A 20846-nucleotide genomic window follows, 5' to 3' on the forward strand; every position below is an offset into this window, starting at 1 on the left:
GAATGTGATGGTGATAATCAGATAAGGAAGTACAGTAGTAAACCACTTCTCCATTTGTATTTTATTGTTTCTCACTTGGGAGCCAATTCATTGGGTCATTGAAGGTAGGTGAGTAGACTGAGGTATGCAGTCTAAACAGAGGCAAAATAGTGGAGAGTATCCCATTAGAGGCCCTCAGGGATTTGTTCACGAGGTGGGTGTGCTTCTAGTAAGAAAAACCCAATAAAATGCTTCTAATTCTGCAACTATTCTTCACCTGGAAAGTAAAGCAAGAAGCACAAATAATAATAATAAAAAAGAAAGGACAGCAGAATAACAAATAATCACATACAGTCACTTCAGACCTATTCTGAAACAACAGAATACACTTTAAAAAGCAGTAAAGACAATAAAAACCCAGTCATTGTGAAAAAGGAGAGCCTTAGCTGCAATAAGCAGTCAATAAAGAAGCTCTCTCATTTGAACATCAAATGCACATTGTTTTGCAACACCTGTTATTCAGCCATAATAGCTTTCTTAACCTGTCAAAGTGTTTAAGCTGAGGAAAAGAAATGGGCCTCCAGCTGTGCAGCTCTGTGGAGAAAGCTAGTGCGAAGCGATATTAGTTTAATGAAATGTGTACAGATTGTAATTGTGGTAATAAGAGGGCAATTCCCTGAGGTGCCATCGAAAGGCGGTGAGTGCAGCCAGGCAGAAAACAGAAGCGTTGCAGGCTGAGGGAGAAAATGTGTCCTGCTCTGGAGAGAGGGCAGAGACTGAGCAGGAAAGACCAGGGAGAGAGGAATCTTGTGAATGTGTTTTCCTTAGTCTCACTCCAAGAAAGAAAGCAGGTCTACAGGGGGTGAAAACCCTCTCCTTGCAGCACCGCTGACCCAGAGCTAATCTGAATCAGTGTTAACCGGGCTGCAGGTGCTGGGGGACTCAGGGGAAATAGCTCTCAGTCTGCGACAAGATGACAGTGACCCTTCTGAAATCCATATTTAGAGTGAGAGACAATGAATAGTCAAAAATAAATGAGGTATAAGGTGGGTGACACAAAAAAAGAAACCAAAGTATATTGCAAATCAAACAAGTATTGCCTTATTTTTGTGTTTATCTAGGCATCAACCCAGGATTTACTCCTGAACATACTTTAGGAGTATTCCTGAGAGAGCGAGACGCTTCTATCAGTTATTTGAGAGACAATCAATTTGTCATTATTTGAAACTTCCCGAATAATTCAAAAGCCCGAAGGTGAGGCATGTGTAGCTGGTCTCCACGGACCAGCATTATATTTCTAGCTCTTTTGCTAACTAGCTGTGTGCCTTTGAGCAAGTCATAGACCCTCTCTAGACCTCCATTTCATTATCCGCAAATCTCAGGAAGTCAGTCTAAGCAATTACTCTGCAGGACGCCTATCAACGGTCCCTTATTACCTAACAGCATAAAGGTCCATTTTAATCTTGACCCTCCTCTCCTCCTCAGAGCTCATGCCCTGTCACGCTGACTGCAGAATTTTACAAGATTATATGAAAATAATGCTTCTTCTTTCATACATGATATCATTTAATTCTATCTCTTCACATGTGCTTTTTCCCTCTCTCAAAAATATTATTCAGCTGGCTCAGTCCTTTGTGGTCTCTAGGATGAGGCTGACTGCTCTTCCTGTGTGCCCTCATCTAGGCGAGAGCCGTATCTCCATATCTCCATCCCACCACGTTGCTGCTTTGCTGGGGATGCTCTTTCTCTTCCTTCAACTATCAGTTCCGATGTCAATTGCTTCAGAAACCACCTCTGAGCTCCGCAGTCTGGGCAGTACTCAACCCATATATTCCAATAGCTTCTTCTACTACTTACTTCCTGATATTAATCTACAATATAATAGCATAGTCACTAGTGTCAATTACATTCAAACTCCTTGAGGACAAGGTTGATAGGACTGTGTTATTTTTATGGTAGTATCAGTAGAGACTAGTGAAATTTGGGGTACCTGATAGACACACAGTGAGTTTACATCTTGAATATGAATGGATGGATTGAGAGCCAGGAAAAGCTTAGCCTGCACACCCAGGCTGGGCAGAGCACCCGTTAGATATTCTGGCCTAATACATCCCTATGAGTTAAATATTCTCTGTCTCTGTCCAACTCACTAGATTAACTTCCTTCAAGGCAGGAAAGCCTTCTACTGCTTTGTGCAATGCCTTAACTTTGAAGATATTTGACAAATACTCATTGAAATGTATGTTAACTGCTCTAAAACTTCACACAGGTTGTATGATGATAAGCCTTTTCCCGAAAGATTTTTCACCCCAAAGGGATTTGGTTTTATCCTGAATAACAGATGTTGACTAGGAAACTATATATCTAACTACCCAATAATTGTCTTGTGTTTTAGACAAAATACACATGGAATTATAGAGGAGCAAACAAACAAACAAACAAATAAAAAATGAATATAGCACCAGTGTTGAACAAAGATTATGCATCTTGCTTTCAGTCTCCATAGAGGGACTACGGAAGATTATAATTCTTGGCCTCAAAAAAAATGTCATTCCTCAAGAGTTTTTTGTAATCACTTATGAATATAAAAATAATTAACTGATATGAAAGTTTTTGGAAGAAATTTACTTTTTAATACCTAATGTATGCCCAGGGATCATTTCTAAAGAAAATTAGATTAATCCTTTAATAAAATTACACTGATAGAGTTTGAGCTCTAGAAAATCATCTGTTAAATTTTCTTTTCCTCATTGTACCTTGGACACAGTGGAAGGTGGCTTACCCTTTGAAGTTTGAAGATTAGTTTCCTGTGCTGACTCTAACTCTTTGTTGGCTGGCCTGCCTGAAACTTAGCTTCCTATTATGAAAAATCGCAATAATAGTATGTACTTTAATTTCTACTGAGTCTACCCATAAAAGTTTTATGCAGCCCTGATAAGCCTTCATCCACAGTTGCTTAGGGGCAGACACCTTGAAGGAAAGAACTAGAGAGAGAGAGATCCCACATTGCATTGTTTGAAATCTGATATTAGTACAGATTTTAAAACACTCTTAAGAGTTCAAAAATACTTGAGGACTAAGTAGGCCTCCTTTTCTTTCTCCATGTAATTACTAGGCATTGAAGTCATACAGATATTTAGTTAACTGCTCAGAAACCGTGGGGTGTCATGCAACATTAACTGTTAATCTTAACTAATATTTGCATATAGCATAATAGTTTGTACAGTATCTTCATGAACAGTTGCTTACTTAATGTATGTAAAACATTTATTACCTAGGAACTATGCCTATGATACAGGAAGTCCTCAATAAATGGTAAAGTTGCTATAGTTTGCTCATCTTCAACAACTCTTACAAAGGGGAATAACACTTTAATCCATGAAGTACAAGTAGGGAAACTGGCTCAACAAGTCAAGTGATTTGCCTAACTTCACACCAGTAGGAACTGGCAGGTTATAATCTGAATTTCAATGCTACAGTACCAAGGTGTGTACAATGATTGTTACTTAATGTGTTCACTCAGTCCATAACCCATGAGAGATGACTAAACTATCATGGAAAGAGGACAGTATTAGAAGTCCAAAGATTTTACATGTTACTTGTGGCTATGTATCGTGCCATTTACCTTCACTAATAATTTATTACAACTTCCTTTTCAAAATTATACATTGTTTTCAGTCCCATAAGAACTATGCTCTCCTGAAAATTCTATCACAAGTGTATCATGTACATAATTAAGCTACCATTTGAAGGGGACATACTGTATGTGAGGGCCTACAAAGCTAGGAGCTTTAACTCTCCTTGTCTCATTTCTTCCTCATCCCAACCTTAGATGGTAAATAATATTATCTCTCATCTACTAGGTGAGGAAACTGAGGTTTAAGGCTGCTAATTGACTTATCAGGGACACTCAGTTAATAAGTAGTTAAGTTAGGATTCTGAGCCAACTCTATTTCAGTTGCCACCACCACATTATGGTACCGTGGGGAATGATGAAGAAACAAGTTAAACAGCTTTTGTATAGAATTTCTTTTTTAGAATATCTCAGGTCTTTAATATACTGATATACAGTGAGCCTCTTCCGATCAGGGTGTAGAATATATCATTAATTATATTTCTTTGACAGCAGAAATTTTTGCTTCAAAATATCTTATAGAAATAATATTCTAAATCTGTATATTTTAGGAATTTGATGATTTCTAAGAAGACTTTCAATTCTGATATTCTGTAGTTTTATTCCTAACTTTACTAACTGGACTTCTGGGTTTTTGTTTGTTTGTGTTTTTGACCTGGATCTGCTTCTTAACTGAGACTAGCCTCAGTTTCCCCCATGTGAAACGGTATCATATAATTGTGCAGTTGTGCAAAAGCCAGAGCTGTCACTAGGTGCCAATAAGAAAACCAAACAACGTGAAACAAATCCATTTGCTTCTGAAAGGTAGTACATATTGTGTGGATTTAAACAATATCAGGACAGACTGCGTCATCAGTTGGAAAACAGAGACAGTTTTCCCTAACTAACTTAAACATATGTTTTGAATAATGGTCAAATAGATTAAAGAATCTAGCAAGTGTTCCAGATGGAGAAACCTGAGCTGAGTTCGTAGAAGGATACTAATATCTGTTTCCAAAGGAGACAAGATCTCTGAGCCCATGTTGCGGTCTTTGTTTACTCTTGTGTGCTCTTTACTTTTTCTGGGATAATATTTTGAACCCAGTAAAAGTCAAGTTGTCCAGCAAGCTGAAGTTTTCATCTCCAATGTATATTCCTTTCAATAGTGGGTTGGAAGGTTTCTGCGACTTTTCCCAGCTGAGACCTCGTATTGCCAGGTGGCGCGCTCTCCTTTCGTTGACTGCACTCTTTTCTGACCTGCGCTGTCAGGCGGAGGAGCATGATGTGTGGGCCTGACACCCCCTGTCCTGCAGCCAGATGCACCAGCTGGGAAGCCTATTGAGCAACAAGGTTCAGCAAAGAGCAACTTGGAGATTACAAACCTGCTTTTATTGGGTAGAGGGGAGGAAGAATCAATTTCCCTGAATTACAGAGATTTTCTAACTCTAAGCCAAGCATACGATTGTTCACTTTTAGATGTAACAAGATTCTGAGACAATCCTACGTACATACCTTCTTCTTATTCATTTTAAAATAAAAAATTAAAAGTTACTTTCTTTTAATAGTAAAACAATAAACTGTTAGACTGGTATATTGTTAATGAAGCTTACACTTCATCTGGGTAATTTGATCTTTGTAAGTTTCTTAAAACAGAGTGCAAATACTGTTTTCCACTGAATCGTATTTGAGTATTACAAGAGCAATGGTAGCTTTTTTCAATGACCTTAGGAGTAACTTGTAGTCTGTGTGTGGAGGTGGGGGCTGGATGTTCTGAAATGGCTATCAGGATTGGCTCCCTTTTTTTAGTGAGTACCTGGTGATGTTGCCGTGGGAAAAACTGTGCATAAGGATTCAGCCTATAGGATTTCATTCTTACTCTCTTGACATTATTAAAATATGTCTCCATTCTAAGAAGAAAGCCTGACTTCTGAGAACATCAAGGGAAATGCATTTGTACTTTGGCTCATCGGTTCCAGTAGCCCTGAATTCAACACAAAATTATGACTCCCCACGAGAAATGCCTCTGCACACTTAGACTAGGACGTTTCACCCCTAAATCAAGTAGGTGAACTTATTCTCCATTTGCTTTTTCTTCCTGCTTACCATCTTCCTCCATGTAGACCTGAACCCCAAGGAGGTGTCCCTTCTCTGACTCCCCTCCCTCAATCAATAAGGTAAAAAGGGATCAATCACCTGAAGTTTAACATGAATGAATTTCAGCTAATATTTATGCTTCCATAGACATTTAGCCCATTTTCCTAATCATGGTAAAAAAAATTCCTGGAACTCCATTAAAAAGAACATAAAACTTTATTAAATACGGTAAAAGTAGAAAATGTTATGGCCTGTGGAAGGAAAGTTTCCTAGAATGCCTCTACAAAAGGCGAATTCTGACCAGGATGGTATTAGAAGAGGATTTAGTCCTTGCTTTAGGTATTAATTCAAAATAACCTCTGCCAATACCCATGTTTCCAGTTTAAGAGTAAAAGGCTTGGTTTCTGATAGTTTGCAGAATAAGCGCTATTCACAATATCACTTTTGCTGTCAGCAATTGTCACTAAGGTGAGAATTGTCTATTTCTATTCTATTTCAGCCTTCAGCTTCAGTGGCAAACTTAAGAGAAAATGTGTGAGCTACCTGTGTTGAAAGGCCTTGTGCGCTGAGTCTTCTGTACCCGGTCTCTGAGCATCTAGAAGTTCTATAGAGTTTTGTGCAAGCTGTTCAAGGTTGAGCATCTATTCATACTACTTTGAAATTGATACAGTCATAGCTTTTCCAAAACAACCTGCCTATTAGGTCCAGGCCTTTCTGCCCCTAGGTCTTGGGGAAAATAACAGCTTTCTTTTCTTGTTTCTGTACTCTATTATGTGTTTCAAGGTTGGAAAAGAAAATGCAGGATCAATGATTTACCTTCAAAATATGACATAGCTCTTTCCTGCCCACAGAAAAAATACCATAGATTTTCCCAGGGCACTGGTTGTGATATTAGATGAGGTCTTAATGAGTTGATTGGAGGCTGCTTGACTCCTCTACTCTTTGTAGGAGTAATTCAGTTCCTGTCTTCATATATTTATTCCTGCTGACACTTTAAAATGATGTTTCCTTCCTTTTAAGCATACTATGCAAAACGAAGTTCATTACTAGCTTTATTCACCCAGACACCAAAACAGTATTTCAAAAGCTAAAAATAGAAGAATATTTTTAAAATCTATTAGAAAGAATAAAACAGTTACTCTGACTTTGCGTTAGATAGCAATCAGACATTAAGAACAGTATTGACTATTTGTTTTTCTTATCATTGGAGCTTTTTGCACCTTAATTTTAATTTATTTTTCCAATGTGTTTAATAGCTATATGCCCTCATTTCTTGTATGGTTACACCCAAAATCATGAATCTCTACAATAGTACACAAGTTTTCAGGGTACCCTGGCCTTTGTTGGGCAAATCTGAGACATTCTTCCTGGTATCAGGAAAATAACACCTTTAATCTAGATGAACATATAACCAAAGACAAATGTATTTTCTGATGGCAGCTTATCATTTCCAGTTTTGTTAACATATTGACTAGCATAGCAGAACTTTTAATAAACACATAACAGGTAAATGACTTTTTAGCAGTTTTAATCCCAGCTGAGACCAGAAGAGTTCCCAGGCTTCCTTGAGCTCATGAGAAAAGGAATAATTTTCTCTTGTTTGAAATAAAATCTGGAGCATTAAATGCAGAGTTTAAGACCACAAACTGTGAAATCAGCTAGTGTTTGCCAGTAACTGACTGTTGTTTAACCTCTGTGAGCTTCAATGTCCCTATCTCTACAGTGGAGATAATAATAGGTTGATGGAGATGATTCATATAATATAACATGTGACTTGGAACACAATGAATGTTCAATAAACTATTGATACTGCCTGTGTTTTATTAATATTAGCCAAGACCACGGAAGACTTCCCCCAAGTTTACTGAAACTGGATAATGGTTCTAGACTCTTAGCTTAAAGCTTATCATTCAATAACACAATAACCAGTGGATATTCGAAACATTCCTTCAACCTCACACTCTCTACAGGCAGGAAAGGGAACCATCAGCATTTTCACATTCACTTTTACCCACTTCCTGCACCTGGGAGTGAGCTTCGCTTCAGCTGTGGTTACTGAACAGTGGCCAAATTGCAACTGTTGTGCCCAGTGACTTTGCTCCATGTTCAAGTTCATACAGGCTGTGGTGTTTAGGTCAAGCAGGAAGGACCAGTGACCATTCCCAAGTGAAGATTCCCACCGTGGGAACAGCAGAGGTCATTGGAACACCAACCTCCAGAAAGAGGGTTCCACAGACCATGGCCCACCGTGCTCCTCTTCAGAATGACCAAAAGGGACACAAAACACAAAGTGCTGGTTGGAATAAACTTTGTTCACAGAAGAAAAATACACCTAGCAAGACCAGCATCTGCAGTGTGCACACGTTTCCATGACCAGCAGGTCCCTCCCAATGGCCAGCACAAGGCAGTGAACTGCAGTACTCCTCTTGAAATGCAGCTGAAGACCCTTTGCCTTGGAGCGGGGGGACAGATCGACCAGTGGGCTGCCTAGGTGTCACATGACACACACATAAACAATACAAGGAAGTTACCTGTGTTAGCAGAACACGGGGAGGTTTCCTCCTGATCAGAAAGAAGAATCTGGAGCCCAGTGAGAGCTCAGCGCCTGTCTTCCATAGAGGAGAATATGTCAGGCCAAGGGCACTGATTGGGCAAGCTTGGAGAGGGCTGGCAGGTTGAACAATGGCTGCTTACCCAATAATTTAATTAAATCAAAATGGTGATGGAAAGACGGAAGTTTTGTGACTTAGAAGTGAAAGTCTTTGTATTAAATTACCAGGTCTCTGGAGTAATATGTCTCCTAAATAGGCAATTTCTTTCATCACATTTTATTTTCTTTCTTTATAATCATATTTCACCCATCGCTAATTCTCTGTTTCTCTTGGTTCTCATTAACTGCTTTTTAAATTTCTTTTGGCTTATTAGTCCTCCGAGGAAATGTGCTCTATAACATGTTTTAAGCAGTAACAAGTTCATACTTATTTACTCACCAAGCAATCATTAAGAAAGTATCTAGTAGGTGCGAAGAAATGGTTAAGCAAGGGCAAGCGTACAAGGATAAACAAGATGTAGTTGCTGTCCTTAAGGACTTCACACTTAGTGGATAAAATAGAAAAGCACTCACACCAAAGGCAGCATAAGGCAGCTTCTGATAAATTCCATAAAGTTATTATCATTTGATTGGCTTGTGGAAACTGATTTCACAAACTACCATCTTGCCTTGTTTTGATATATATTCCTCATCCCAAAGTCATACTGGTCTTTTAAAAAATCATCATTGCTTGCCTTAAAATTTTTCAATGGTACCTTCTGTTGTCAGGGAAAGCTTAACAGATCAGGGGATGATTGTCATTGAAAAGGCAGTTTGTCAGTCACAGTTCCCAAGAGAAGTAGGTGCATTACCTCATGCACGGCCACATTGGGAGGACCAGGGTTGGTCAGGTGGCAGAAGGAGTAAGGGGAACACACAAGGGCATGAGCCTTTACTATTGTTTATGTGGGAAGGAATGGTCAAGGCAGGGCAATCAGGGGTGGGATTGACTAGTATGAATGATTGTAGCAGGCTCTGGGGCATAGGAACTGTCTTTACTTGGACTGGTCCTGAGATGATTAAGGCAGTAGGGTAGTGAGTGAAAGAGCCTAATAAAGGAAGTGGTTGGGGTATGGGTTCTGGATTGTTTTTGCTTACGAAAGGTGAATTCTTTATGATCTCTAGGAATTGGCAATCCCTGGGAGGGGCAGTCCCTTCAGAGTCAGCAAAGCCCCAGGTGTTAAAGCATCAGAATAAAAGCACATTTAATGCAATAACATATAGGAAAAGTATCTAAATGAATACCTGGCCCAGACTAGGCAGTGATGTGAATTCAAAAGCAGGCTGAAAGGAAGGAAGTGGGAGACTTAGAAGAATGGGTAGTGATGGGGGAGCTCACGAAGTTAAACATTTTTAGCTTTCAGTTATAGTTAATAGGCTTAGTAATTAATGCAAGTAGAAAGCTATCGTTCCAGGAACTGGAATGTATGACTGCACCTACCTTGACTCCAGGAGACCTGCAAGCAATCTGAACTCTGTGCCTCAGGAGGACTGCAAGCGATCAAGATGGTACGATATCTGAGCCATTGTGCTCCAGGGAAGAGACACCTGCTGCCCAGGATGCAGATAAAGAATCGCTGGTCAGTAGATGAAAGGATGCGAGGAAAACCACTGGACTGCAGCTTTTATCTGACTAACCTTTTTCCTGGAATCCCAAGCCCTTTACCTACTTTTTCCCTAAATTCCAAACCCCTTACCTAGACTTTTCTTTTCTTTATAAAAAAGTTTGTCTTGTGATGAGATGTAAGACAGTCTTTTAAGGTACATAAAGTGCCATCTCAGATAGCCAGTCATCTAAATAAAGTGCCTATAAAGATTGAAAAACAAAACAAAACTTCATAGCATGACATTCAATACTAGTCATGGTCTGATCTCAGTTTAGCTTTCAGTCTTCCGTGTTGTCCTCATCTATCCCACCCCCCAATCCACTTTGTGTTTACTGGGTTTCACCATGGAAACAATGTCCTGTACGTCACTCTGTCCTTAGCATTTAACGGTACTTGGCTCATTGAAACCAACTGACAAATATTTTCATTAAGGAAAGAAATAAGGTATCTTAATATTAAATTTGAGTTCTGGCATAATATTCAGGCCAAGGTACCAAATAGGTAACTGGAACTATTGGATTAATGCTTGAGATGGAAACTGGGGCCCATTTCATAGTTACCTGCAGACACATGATCTTTTAAAGCATAGAAACACACAAGAAGCTGAAGAGAGAGTTTAAAATAGAGCCAAATGTTGAATTAATCACAAACAGCTTTCTTTGTCCTAGGACTTAGAAAAGAATCTAATATGCTATGTTAAATCATCAAGAAGAGGTCATCATTCATAATATTAATGTTTTCTAAATTTATTTGACCAATAACACTTTTCTCACTGACCATGACTGCTTTGAAACCACGTTGGGAGAGAAGAAACAAATAATGATCAGAAAGGTAGAGAGAATCATGTAAATGAAGTATCTTGAAAATAATAGATCACGTATAAGAATAAAGTGGTACTCAATAAATTAAGTGATGTTAGAAGATCAAGAAAGATTTGCCTGGGATAGTAAGTATTTCTAACAAAATAAAACATAACCAGTTTAGGAAATGGATTAGAGCAGATGTAAATAGGAGAAGGCTAGCGAGTAAGAGATGCATGCACAAAATGAGACAGTGTCATAGAGGACAAAACAGTTGTGGAACTTGAATTCAGCCATCCCAAATGATGTGAGTAAAGGGGAACCACATTCAGCTTCCAGCTACGTGAGCCACACCAAGCTGGGCCAAGAACTCTGCAGTCTTAATTCATTCACTGCATAAAGACATATAATAGAATTTAGATGATGGTTGTTCCTGTTGGAATTATATAATTGATGGATCTTAGGTCCCAAATTGAGCTTATTTATTTATTTTTGACCACCTAATCCATTAGAACAGGCACATTGACTATTTAACATTCCAGAATCATTTGCTAAGGGACAAATAACAAGTATGAGCCCAGAGAGACTGCTGACTGCCAATATACCTGTGCTTGTTTTGCATTCCCTATCCACTCACCCCACTTCCTTTCCATTTTGTGTGTCATTTCTCTGTTTTACTTCACTCTTTCCCTTTGGAATCGAGCTTTCAGTGAGTCTCATTTTCTGCTTATTTTCCACCCTCCTCTTTTGCCTCCTTCTCTGTGACCAATAAATGCTATAGAGCAGACAGACTCATTCATCTCTAGAACCTTATCTAGGGGAGCATATGTTTCTTTTCTTTGAGGTCAGATTAACTATTCCTTATGTGTAACACAAAGAAGAAATATGCACTGGCAGCAAATTCTGCAACAGTAAACCATCATTGCTGTCCACTCCGTTAAGCCAATTTAACATGCTTAAATATGCCTTTTGTCATTGACAACAAAAGCAAAATGCAGCTGAACTCTGGTTAATAAATCATTTTCCAAGGCAGAAAGACTACTTGGGAAATATGATGCCAGACTTTTAAGACTATTCTCTAAAGAGTTTTAGTCACGAGTTCACTGAATTTCCTCGTGATTAAAACTGTTTTAACAAAAGACATTTAAATGAGCAGGAGGAATAACTAAATTTAAAAACAACTCACTAAGTTGTTGAGGCAGACTTTATATATGCAGGAGGGTTTATTGAATAAATTGTTATTCCACAGGGAGAATGAGTAATGGGAAGATATTATAGAGGCATTTCATGGAGATATGAATTCTAAGAAATGTTAGCTTCTATAATTCCTAAAACAATCCCAAGCCTTCAACCTTTCCCTATTTGAGGTTCTTCTTTTATTAATTTAAATAAAATACATTCATTCACTTCTAACAGGGTATATAGTAGTAAAGTTAATGCGTTTTTTCCAAGACTACATTGAAAAGCACTGACCAAAACAGCAGATATCTTAGCAGCAAAAAAATAAAATTAAAAAAGATTCAATTTGAAATGCTGACCAAAAAAGGCAAACATATAGCAGACTAAAAATGTGCAGCTGAAATGGCTATCTATTATTTGTCCACACACATATACACACACAGATATTATTCTTGTGGGGAAAACTAGCCAATGTCAAGTTCTATAATTATCACTGCCAAATGTTTGAGATGAGCGCATAAACAGGACTAACTACTCACACCCTTGTATTTAATTTTATACTCTATGAAAAAAATTGTGTTGTATTATACATTCATTCATGGTAGGTAGAACATTTTCAGGTCGGTTGATGCATTTAGAAATACATCTTCAGGTGGTCTGGGATGAAATTCTTTGGCCCAATTTTATCTTCTCCTCCCACCCAGCTGGTATACGACTTTTAGAGCTTGGTCATGCTTCCAAACTGAGCAAACTAAGAGCATGGGAGAGTAAAAGCTTTTGAATACACAGGTGCCACAGAATACAGAACCCCGTGTTGCCATGCGTACTGATGAATGTAGGGGAGTCGCAAACAACCCTGGCCAAATAGCATTGGCATCTCCAAGCTCTGAAAATGACGGTTTCCTGATCAGATGAGTAACACTGCAAAACACCATTCTCCATATGGACACACAGAGGAAAACTGAGTTGAATCGCTTTTCATACGATACAGCAAGCTATGTTTTGAAAAGTACTGCCTATAGCCAGTAGAAACAAGCAGCAAATCTCTGGCTAGTGTTCACATTCTACTGTCTAACAACATGCTATGTGTAAATGATTTAGCCTTAAAATAATTAAGTCCTTAATTTAGCTAAATACACTTTAAATAACCATGACACTTATGTGCCAGTTATTGTGCTGAATGCTAAGCATTTATTATTTCTCTTTTATATGAGAACATTGAGCTGATGTAGCAAATTATTTAGCATGTCTTTTGGGATTGTATTTTACTAGCTTTATTGATGGAAAGAGCACTACTGTGAGACAACTTCCAAGTCTGACTCTAGTTCAATTCCACACAATTAATACTAGCCCTACCATCTTTGTGAGCAACATTTATTGAACACATACTATTCTAGAGGCATTGTCCTAAATGTCTTACTCATTTAATGCTCACAATAAAATCATGAAATATTTATTACTTCCATCTTAGATTAGTTTTCTCCAGATGACCAAACTAGAGAGCGAATGGGTTATTTACCACATATTATACATGTGATAAGAGGCACAAACAGGACTTGTACTCTGGCGTTCTGGGTGTCCTTAATCACTTGAATGTATTGCCTCTGTTAAAATGTTGGAATAGCTCACTTTTTAGAGTACTTATTGCAAAAATTGCGGTGAGGTTTTAATAAAATGTTAGTAAAAGGAGTTCTGTATCCTGAAAAATACAGTGCATGTGGTGATGGGTTATTCATCTATCCACCATCCATCCATCAATTCACTTACTCACTACTTCCTTGTTCTACTACAGAATGAAAACATCTAAGGAGCAAAGTGCTGCTTCATGAAGCCTCTGTACTGTTTCAGATGCTAGATGAACTTCTCACTTCCCATCTAGCAGCTAAAGGTGAATACTGATTATAACTTATTCATTTAAAAAGTATAACTTGCTAATCTAAATGTCACATTATATTTGCCAGCTTTCTGGATCATTTTTATGTATGTTTCAGGCACAAATATTGAAACATTAAAATACATATTAATAAGATGCTCACTTTAAATTGTGTTTTAACATCACCTGTCTCAATTTCTCCCAATTTCCTGATAAAGAATAGAAAAGAAATATATTCATTAATGTCAATGTAAATATCAGACAAATAATAACAATATAAGAAATCAACTGTATATGATACCTTATATAATTAAGTACAGTCAACTCTAGGAATGCACAGATAGTATTAGTGTCAGAGAACAAATCAGTACAATTAATCACATTATTATATTTTTAAAAAGTAATAGTCTTAGTATAAAGGCAATTTTAAACCTTTACCATTTAGCCCTGGCTTGTATGGCTCAGTAGACTGAGCACCAGACTATGAACCAAAGGGTTATTGGTTCAATTTCCAGTCAGGGCACATGCCTAGGTTGCAGGCCAGGTCCCTGGTTAGGGGTGCGCAAGAGGCAAAATAAATAAATAAAATTTTTAAAAGTAAAGCTTATTACATCATTCCTTTGCTCAAAATGGTTCAATGACTTCCCACATACCTAGAATAAATTTCAATCTTTGCTGTGTTCTAAATGGTGTTACATGATCTGGCCTCAAATTATCCCCCTGATTCCATCTCTTAACTATCTCCCATCTCATTTTTCTTCAGCTGCTTCTAAGACCCAAAACACTGGTATGCATATCAGAGCCTTTGTACTAGATTTCCTCCTACCTGAAAACACTTCCCATTACATTTTCATGTAATTTTGCCTCCTTACTTCATTCAAATTTTTCTCAAGTAGCATTCTTTAGAGAAGCCTTCCTGACTTTCCTGTGGGAAATGGTTTTCTTTTGTCTTCATATCAAGTTCCTTTCCAACCCTGCTTTATTTTCTTTATATGCATCAACAGAAAGTCATATTTCGTTTGTATAGTATATGTCTGCTTCACTAGAACAGTGCCTGAATGTACTAGATATCCAAAACTATCAGCAGAATGAAGGGGGGAATTCAAATTCTATACGTGCCTTGCTCAATATAAAGATATGTTCTTAACATCATCAAGAACAATTGAGGCAAATCAACAGCCAGCATCATATTTAAAGCAAAATTTTATTTGCATATAAAATACTACATAGAGTATATAACTTTACTCTGGAGAGAAAAAATTAAAATCTGTTTACAGAAAAAAATACTTCGAGAAATTATGCCTACATGTTAGCAGTAGAATTCTTAAGAAGAACAACTACAGGTTTGCTTTTCTGTTAGTTTATTTTTATGCATCCTTTTGATTTTTATCTATTGCCAATGAATTTCTGTCAGTGTTCTGTGTGTGTGAGGTAGTGAGCATATTTGTACAGACATGACGGGGAAACCATTTGACTGGTGTTTGTGCCTACTTGCTCCGATATGTTGAGCTAACCCCCAGTGTAGCTGTATTTGGAGATGTGTCCTCTAAGGAAGTAATTAGAGTCAAATGAGGTCATCAGGGTGGGACCCTGATCTGATGAGACTTGTGTCCTTATAAGAGAAGGTATCTGAGAGCTCACTCCCTTTCCACACACATGCATGGAGGAAAGGCCATGTGAGCATCCTCTGAGAGACTGACCACTTACAAGCCAAGGAAAATGTTCGGAATGAAACCTACCCTGCTAGTACCTTGATCTTAGTCTGTCAGTCTCTAGGCTTTGAGAAAATACTTTTCTGTGAGTTAAGATACTCAGTTTGTAGTACTTTGTTGTGGTAACTACATCAAACTAAGACAGGAAAATAAACAGAAGAATCATTTCATGATCAATATGTTCACTGTCAAGTTACATGTTGGACTTAAAGAAAAGAGACATATAAGCCTTTGACTTTCTCTAATGTTTAAATTCAGAAAATACACTTAAGCTTTACATTAGCTCAACTGCTAAATATTAAGGGCATGTCTTTGTATATTACTAGGTCCCTTACGAATAGAGAATAAAAATCTGTATTTTGAGACATATAAATCAGCATTTTATGCTGGACACGTAAAACTCTGCTTGCCTCAGTAACTCCACAAATATATTCAAAAGGATTGTTGAAATATTATTGCTTAATAATGTTCAATGCAATGCTATTTATAATGGCATTGGCTAAATAAAGTCAGATACAGCATTACAGTGGAAGTATACTACTAATACAGATCACATTTTAAAAAGTAATCATATGGGAACTCACAACATAAAGTTAAGTGAAAATAACATAAAAAAGACTATACTACAAGATTTAATTTTCTAAAAAATATTCCATAATAGATTAGAAACACCATAAAAGTAGTATTTTAGATAAAGGATTGTGTTAATAATTTAGATAATTATTCACTTTTTCATATTCCTTATAATATCAAAATCTTCTATACTTAGTATAATCAGATAAAACAACTATAAATTTTATTTTTGTAGGACAGCCTTGCTTCTTACTATAAACCTGAGTACTTTTAAGACATATTAAAATTTTAAGATTTAGTAAATAAAAATAACATCCAAGAAGTATATATGTTATTAAGTTTGGGGATAGAATAAAAAGAAAAAGAAAAAAGCTGATACAGTTGGCTATTGAAGAAAATACGCCATTTTTTATTTTCCTAATTCATGACCTAGAAGTTGTCTGTAATCCCCTTCCACCAAGTTAGGACTAATTTTAATACCCAATTATTTATCAAATCCAGTTTCTTTTTATCTTCAGTTTCCTTCCCACCTGTACTGCTCTTCCTCCAATGCAACTTCAACAATGATGCCAGAATCTTTATTTAAAAGACATGATCTAATTCCTACACCCACCTATAATCTCAAAATGTAGTGGTTTTCTAATGGTCAGGCCCTGCATGATCATATCCTTCCTGCTTTCACTTCCATAGCACTCTCTTTTTCCTGGTGCAATCGTAGTGACCTTGTTTCAGTTGCTCAGAAGTCCCACGGGCCTTCCAGCCACAGAGATTTGAAGATGCTCTTGCCTACCCACATTCTTCAAATCATGTTTCTCTGGCTACTTCACCCAAACTTCCCGTGGCTGATCAGTAGATTGTGTTTCCTCAGAATCCCTTCTAACATCATGTGTCTTTCATTCATGACACCTAGCTTGAGACAATGCATTTATTTTACAAATATGTATCTTCTCTATATCTAATCTCAATGAAGCTTTATGAATTCAAGGACAGTACCTGTTTTTACTTACAATTGTAAGGACAAAAATGTCTAATATAAATGTCTAATATATAGTCAAAGATTAATAAATATTTAATGAATAAATATTTTCAAGTTATTTAAAAAACATGCAAATCAAAAAGAAAAACATTAAAATACTCATCAGAAATATGGAGAAAAGACAAAAGAAACAGTAAAATTAATGATGAACATATTAAAATATAGTTTTTAAAATCACTTCCAGGAAGTCCAGGAAGCTCAGAGAGTCCCAAAGAAGTTGGACCCAAGGAAGCACACAAAAAGGGACATCATAATTATATTACCCAAGATTAAAATAAGGAAAGAATCTTAAAAGCAGCAAGAGAAAAGGAGACAGTTACCTGGAAAGGAGTTCGCATAAGACCATCAGCTGATTTCTCAAAAGAAACCTTGCAGGCAAGAAGGGCCTGGAAAGAAGTATCTCAAGTGATGAAAGGCAAGGACTTACATCCAAGATTACTGTATCCAGCAAAGCTATAATTTAGAATGGAAGGGCAAATAATGCACTTTTCAGATAAGGTAAAGTTAAAGGAGTTCATCACCACCAAGCACTTACTATATGAAATGTTAAAGGGACTTTTCTAAGAAAAAGAAGATGATCAAAAATATAAACAGTAAAATGACAACAAACTCATAACTATCAACAACTGAACCTAAAAACAAAAACAAAAACAAAAGCAAACTAAGCAAACAACTAGCACAGGAATAGAATCACAGAAATGGAGATCACATGGAGTCAGAGGATGGACAATGGGGGAAAAGGTACAGGGAATAAGAACCATAAATCATAGGTACAAAAGAGACAAAGCTATTAAGAATAGTATAGGAAATGGAGAATCCAAAGAACTGATATGTGTGACCCATGGGCATGAATTAAGTGGGGCAATGTTGGTGGGAGGGTGGTGTGGGGTGGAGAGGAATAAAGGGGAGCAAGAAAAAAATGGGACAACTGTAATAGCATAATCAATAAAATACACTTAAAAAAAGAACTTGCCATTTAAAAATAATAAAATCTCATTTACAAAATATATAACCTGTATATGCAATAAATAAATAAATGAAACTTTAACACCTTAGTGTCATCAGTGACATCTCCAAGTATTGCCATTTTTATATATCTTTTTATTTTCTTTGACTTATTTTTCACTATTTTCTCATATGATAATAAGCATCCACTAAAGTTATTGTATTTTAAAGGAAATGGTTTCTTTGCCTAAAATAAGATGACAAGCTAACCAAAGTAATATGGATATTTATCATACATAATAAGAAACTCAAGAGAGAGAAGATTCCAGGGTGATAGATTCGATAGCTCAACGATGTCAAGTACCGGGTTTTAAAAGTTTCTGTTATCCTTTACCTGTCAGTTTTCCCTTGATTTGGACCCTCATGGTCGCAAGATTGTTGACACATTAAGTGATCCTTGTCCTTTGCTCACATCTTGTGAAAGACAGAGAAATCTCTTCCCCAATTATGGACTGTAACTGGGGAAACTTAGTTCACATGGCCACCCCTGGATGAACAGTATCTCACGAAGGCGATGCCATGCATTTATTGGCTGAGATGGATGAGCTTCTGGCGGCTCAGTCAGCTTCCATTCCCCTCAGTCACACGGGGGGAAGTGGATACATGAGCGAACTCGGCGTGCTACCGCAGGAAAGAAAGCGGTGAGGATGGACGCTAGATAGACGACGAAGACGGCCTGTATGCCCCTTAATTCACCCACATTAGAATGTTTTTTTAAAAAAAGCATAAACGCAAGAAAAAGATGGTAAAAATATGTCTAATTAAGCACAGTAGTAAGCACCTTCTGCACATTTTGACTTTTTATAAGTTATATTAACAAATGCACATAAATTTTATCCCAGTCCAAACGACAAATATCAACTTTATGTTTGCTCTAGATTAATAGAGTCATTCTTGAGTAAGCAGTAAAAATTTACATTTTAAAGTGCCAGGTCTGCTCTGCATGCTACACACTTGATTTAGCCCAGACATCTATACAGATCTAAAAAAAATAATGAAGTGAAATGTTAAAATGAGCATCCATTTGGTTCAACAACATGGTGCAAATAACCTAATTAAATGCACCCAACCTAATTTCACAGCTGTGCATGATCAAATTGATGCTTCTTAAAGATTATAAGCTTGTGTCCACTTGTCTCTAATCCATAAAGGACATATTTCCTGACTTTTCAAAATTGATACAATGGACAAGTATTTACAGTGCATTCACAGTCAGTTGCACATTAAGACCTCAACAATTAAGCATTCTGAGGACACCAGAAGTTCAGGCAGTGTACTTCAGTATTTTAGTGTATTATAGAGTTATAAATCTCCTTTATATTTAAAGATATCAACTCCTAAGCATATAATTGGGTTGAAAGATATGCATAAAAATAGCCCTTTATTACAAAATTTGCACAGTTGCCTCCTTCGGTGGCTAGATTATTTGTGTAATATAATAGCTCTAAATTCTTTCTTTCACTGAGAAATGTATTGATATAAATAGTTGCCAACTTTTTCACTGGTGTATTTGGATGGAATGAATGAGTACCGTTGTCAAAGACAACTTTGAGATTCTAGCTAGATCTATACATCTTGGGTATTCTTGTAATTGATATAGACAGATAAGAAAAACAGTTTTTACCTTGTCCTCTGGAGTTTCTCCATGTAAACTCAGATTCTTAAGAGATCTCTCAGGGAAACTGTGTTATAGAAAACCCCTAGATTTGGATGCGTTTTCAGAGCATCTTATCCTCTCTAAGTCTTTGAAGTTATGAATAGATATATTCTGACTTTTTTTTTTTATTTCAAGCTTTAGCATTAAGCAGGGGGAAAAAGGAACGCTTTTGTTTGTGAGGGCACTTAATTCAAAGGAATTTTACTTCTTCAGGTGGCACTGAGAAGTGGTATTTATTTGCACGATCCAATCAGATCACTGGGCAATGAGCCGGTGTCCTCGGTGCCTCTTCTTACAGTTCCATGAAGGATTCTCCCAGCCTAAGTTTTACATGAGGAATGGAAAAAATTTTTGAGAAGAATTGATCTGTTATTTGGGAATTAACTGGCTTTCATCTTATATCACAAAAGCATACATACATACTTTAGACATCTACAGGCTCCATAAATTTTGATAAGTCAAGATAAGGAAAAGAATAAATAGATCCTGTCAAGTTCTAGGAAATTACATTGGGTTATATTAATAAACATTTTCATAAATATTCTAGCGAAAGGGGTTAATATAGTATGCAACATATCTCTAGGCAAGTTTATTTTTAGTGAACAAAATATTTCTCTGAATTTTTCTGGTGCAGATTTCATTTTTGCCTTTGTTCTTCCCCATCTTTGGGCACGAAATTCACATGTGATAACACTACCATGCTGTTATCATCCTAGGAACAGAAAGATACAATCTAAGAAGGCTTCCTTGGTACAAGGAAGTAGTAAACTCCTATTTTGTTTATATCACTGCCACTAAAAAACATATGCAGCCAAACCTCGACCAACAGCTGTAATAGAAACTGGGAGAGGTGGGGAAGGTAGGGGTTCCTGCCTGGGGCACCAATAAGAAGTTTTCTCTGTATTGCTGTCTTGGAGAGCGTATGTAAGTGGCTGTGAGAAGAGACATATGCTGAACAAGAATATTGCTTCTTGGCTTGGTATTACTTGAATATTATCTGGAAGTTGCAATAATTTGGATTGACTTGGGTTCTATTTGCATGATAAGCTAGAGACCAATTTCACATACATCAGTTTTACTGTGAAGCAGAGATCAAGCTGTCTTAAAGAATTTTCATCATTACGCAAT

This window comes from Desmodus rotundus, chromosome 4, assembly GCF_022682495.2.
Source record: "Desmodus rotundus isolate HL8 chromosome 4, HLdesRot8A.1, whole genome shotgun sequence".
Taxonomy (NCBI): Eukaryota; Metazoa; Chordata; class Mammalia; order Chiroptera; family Phyllostomidae; genus Desmodus; species Desmodus rotundus.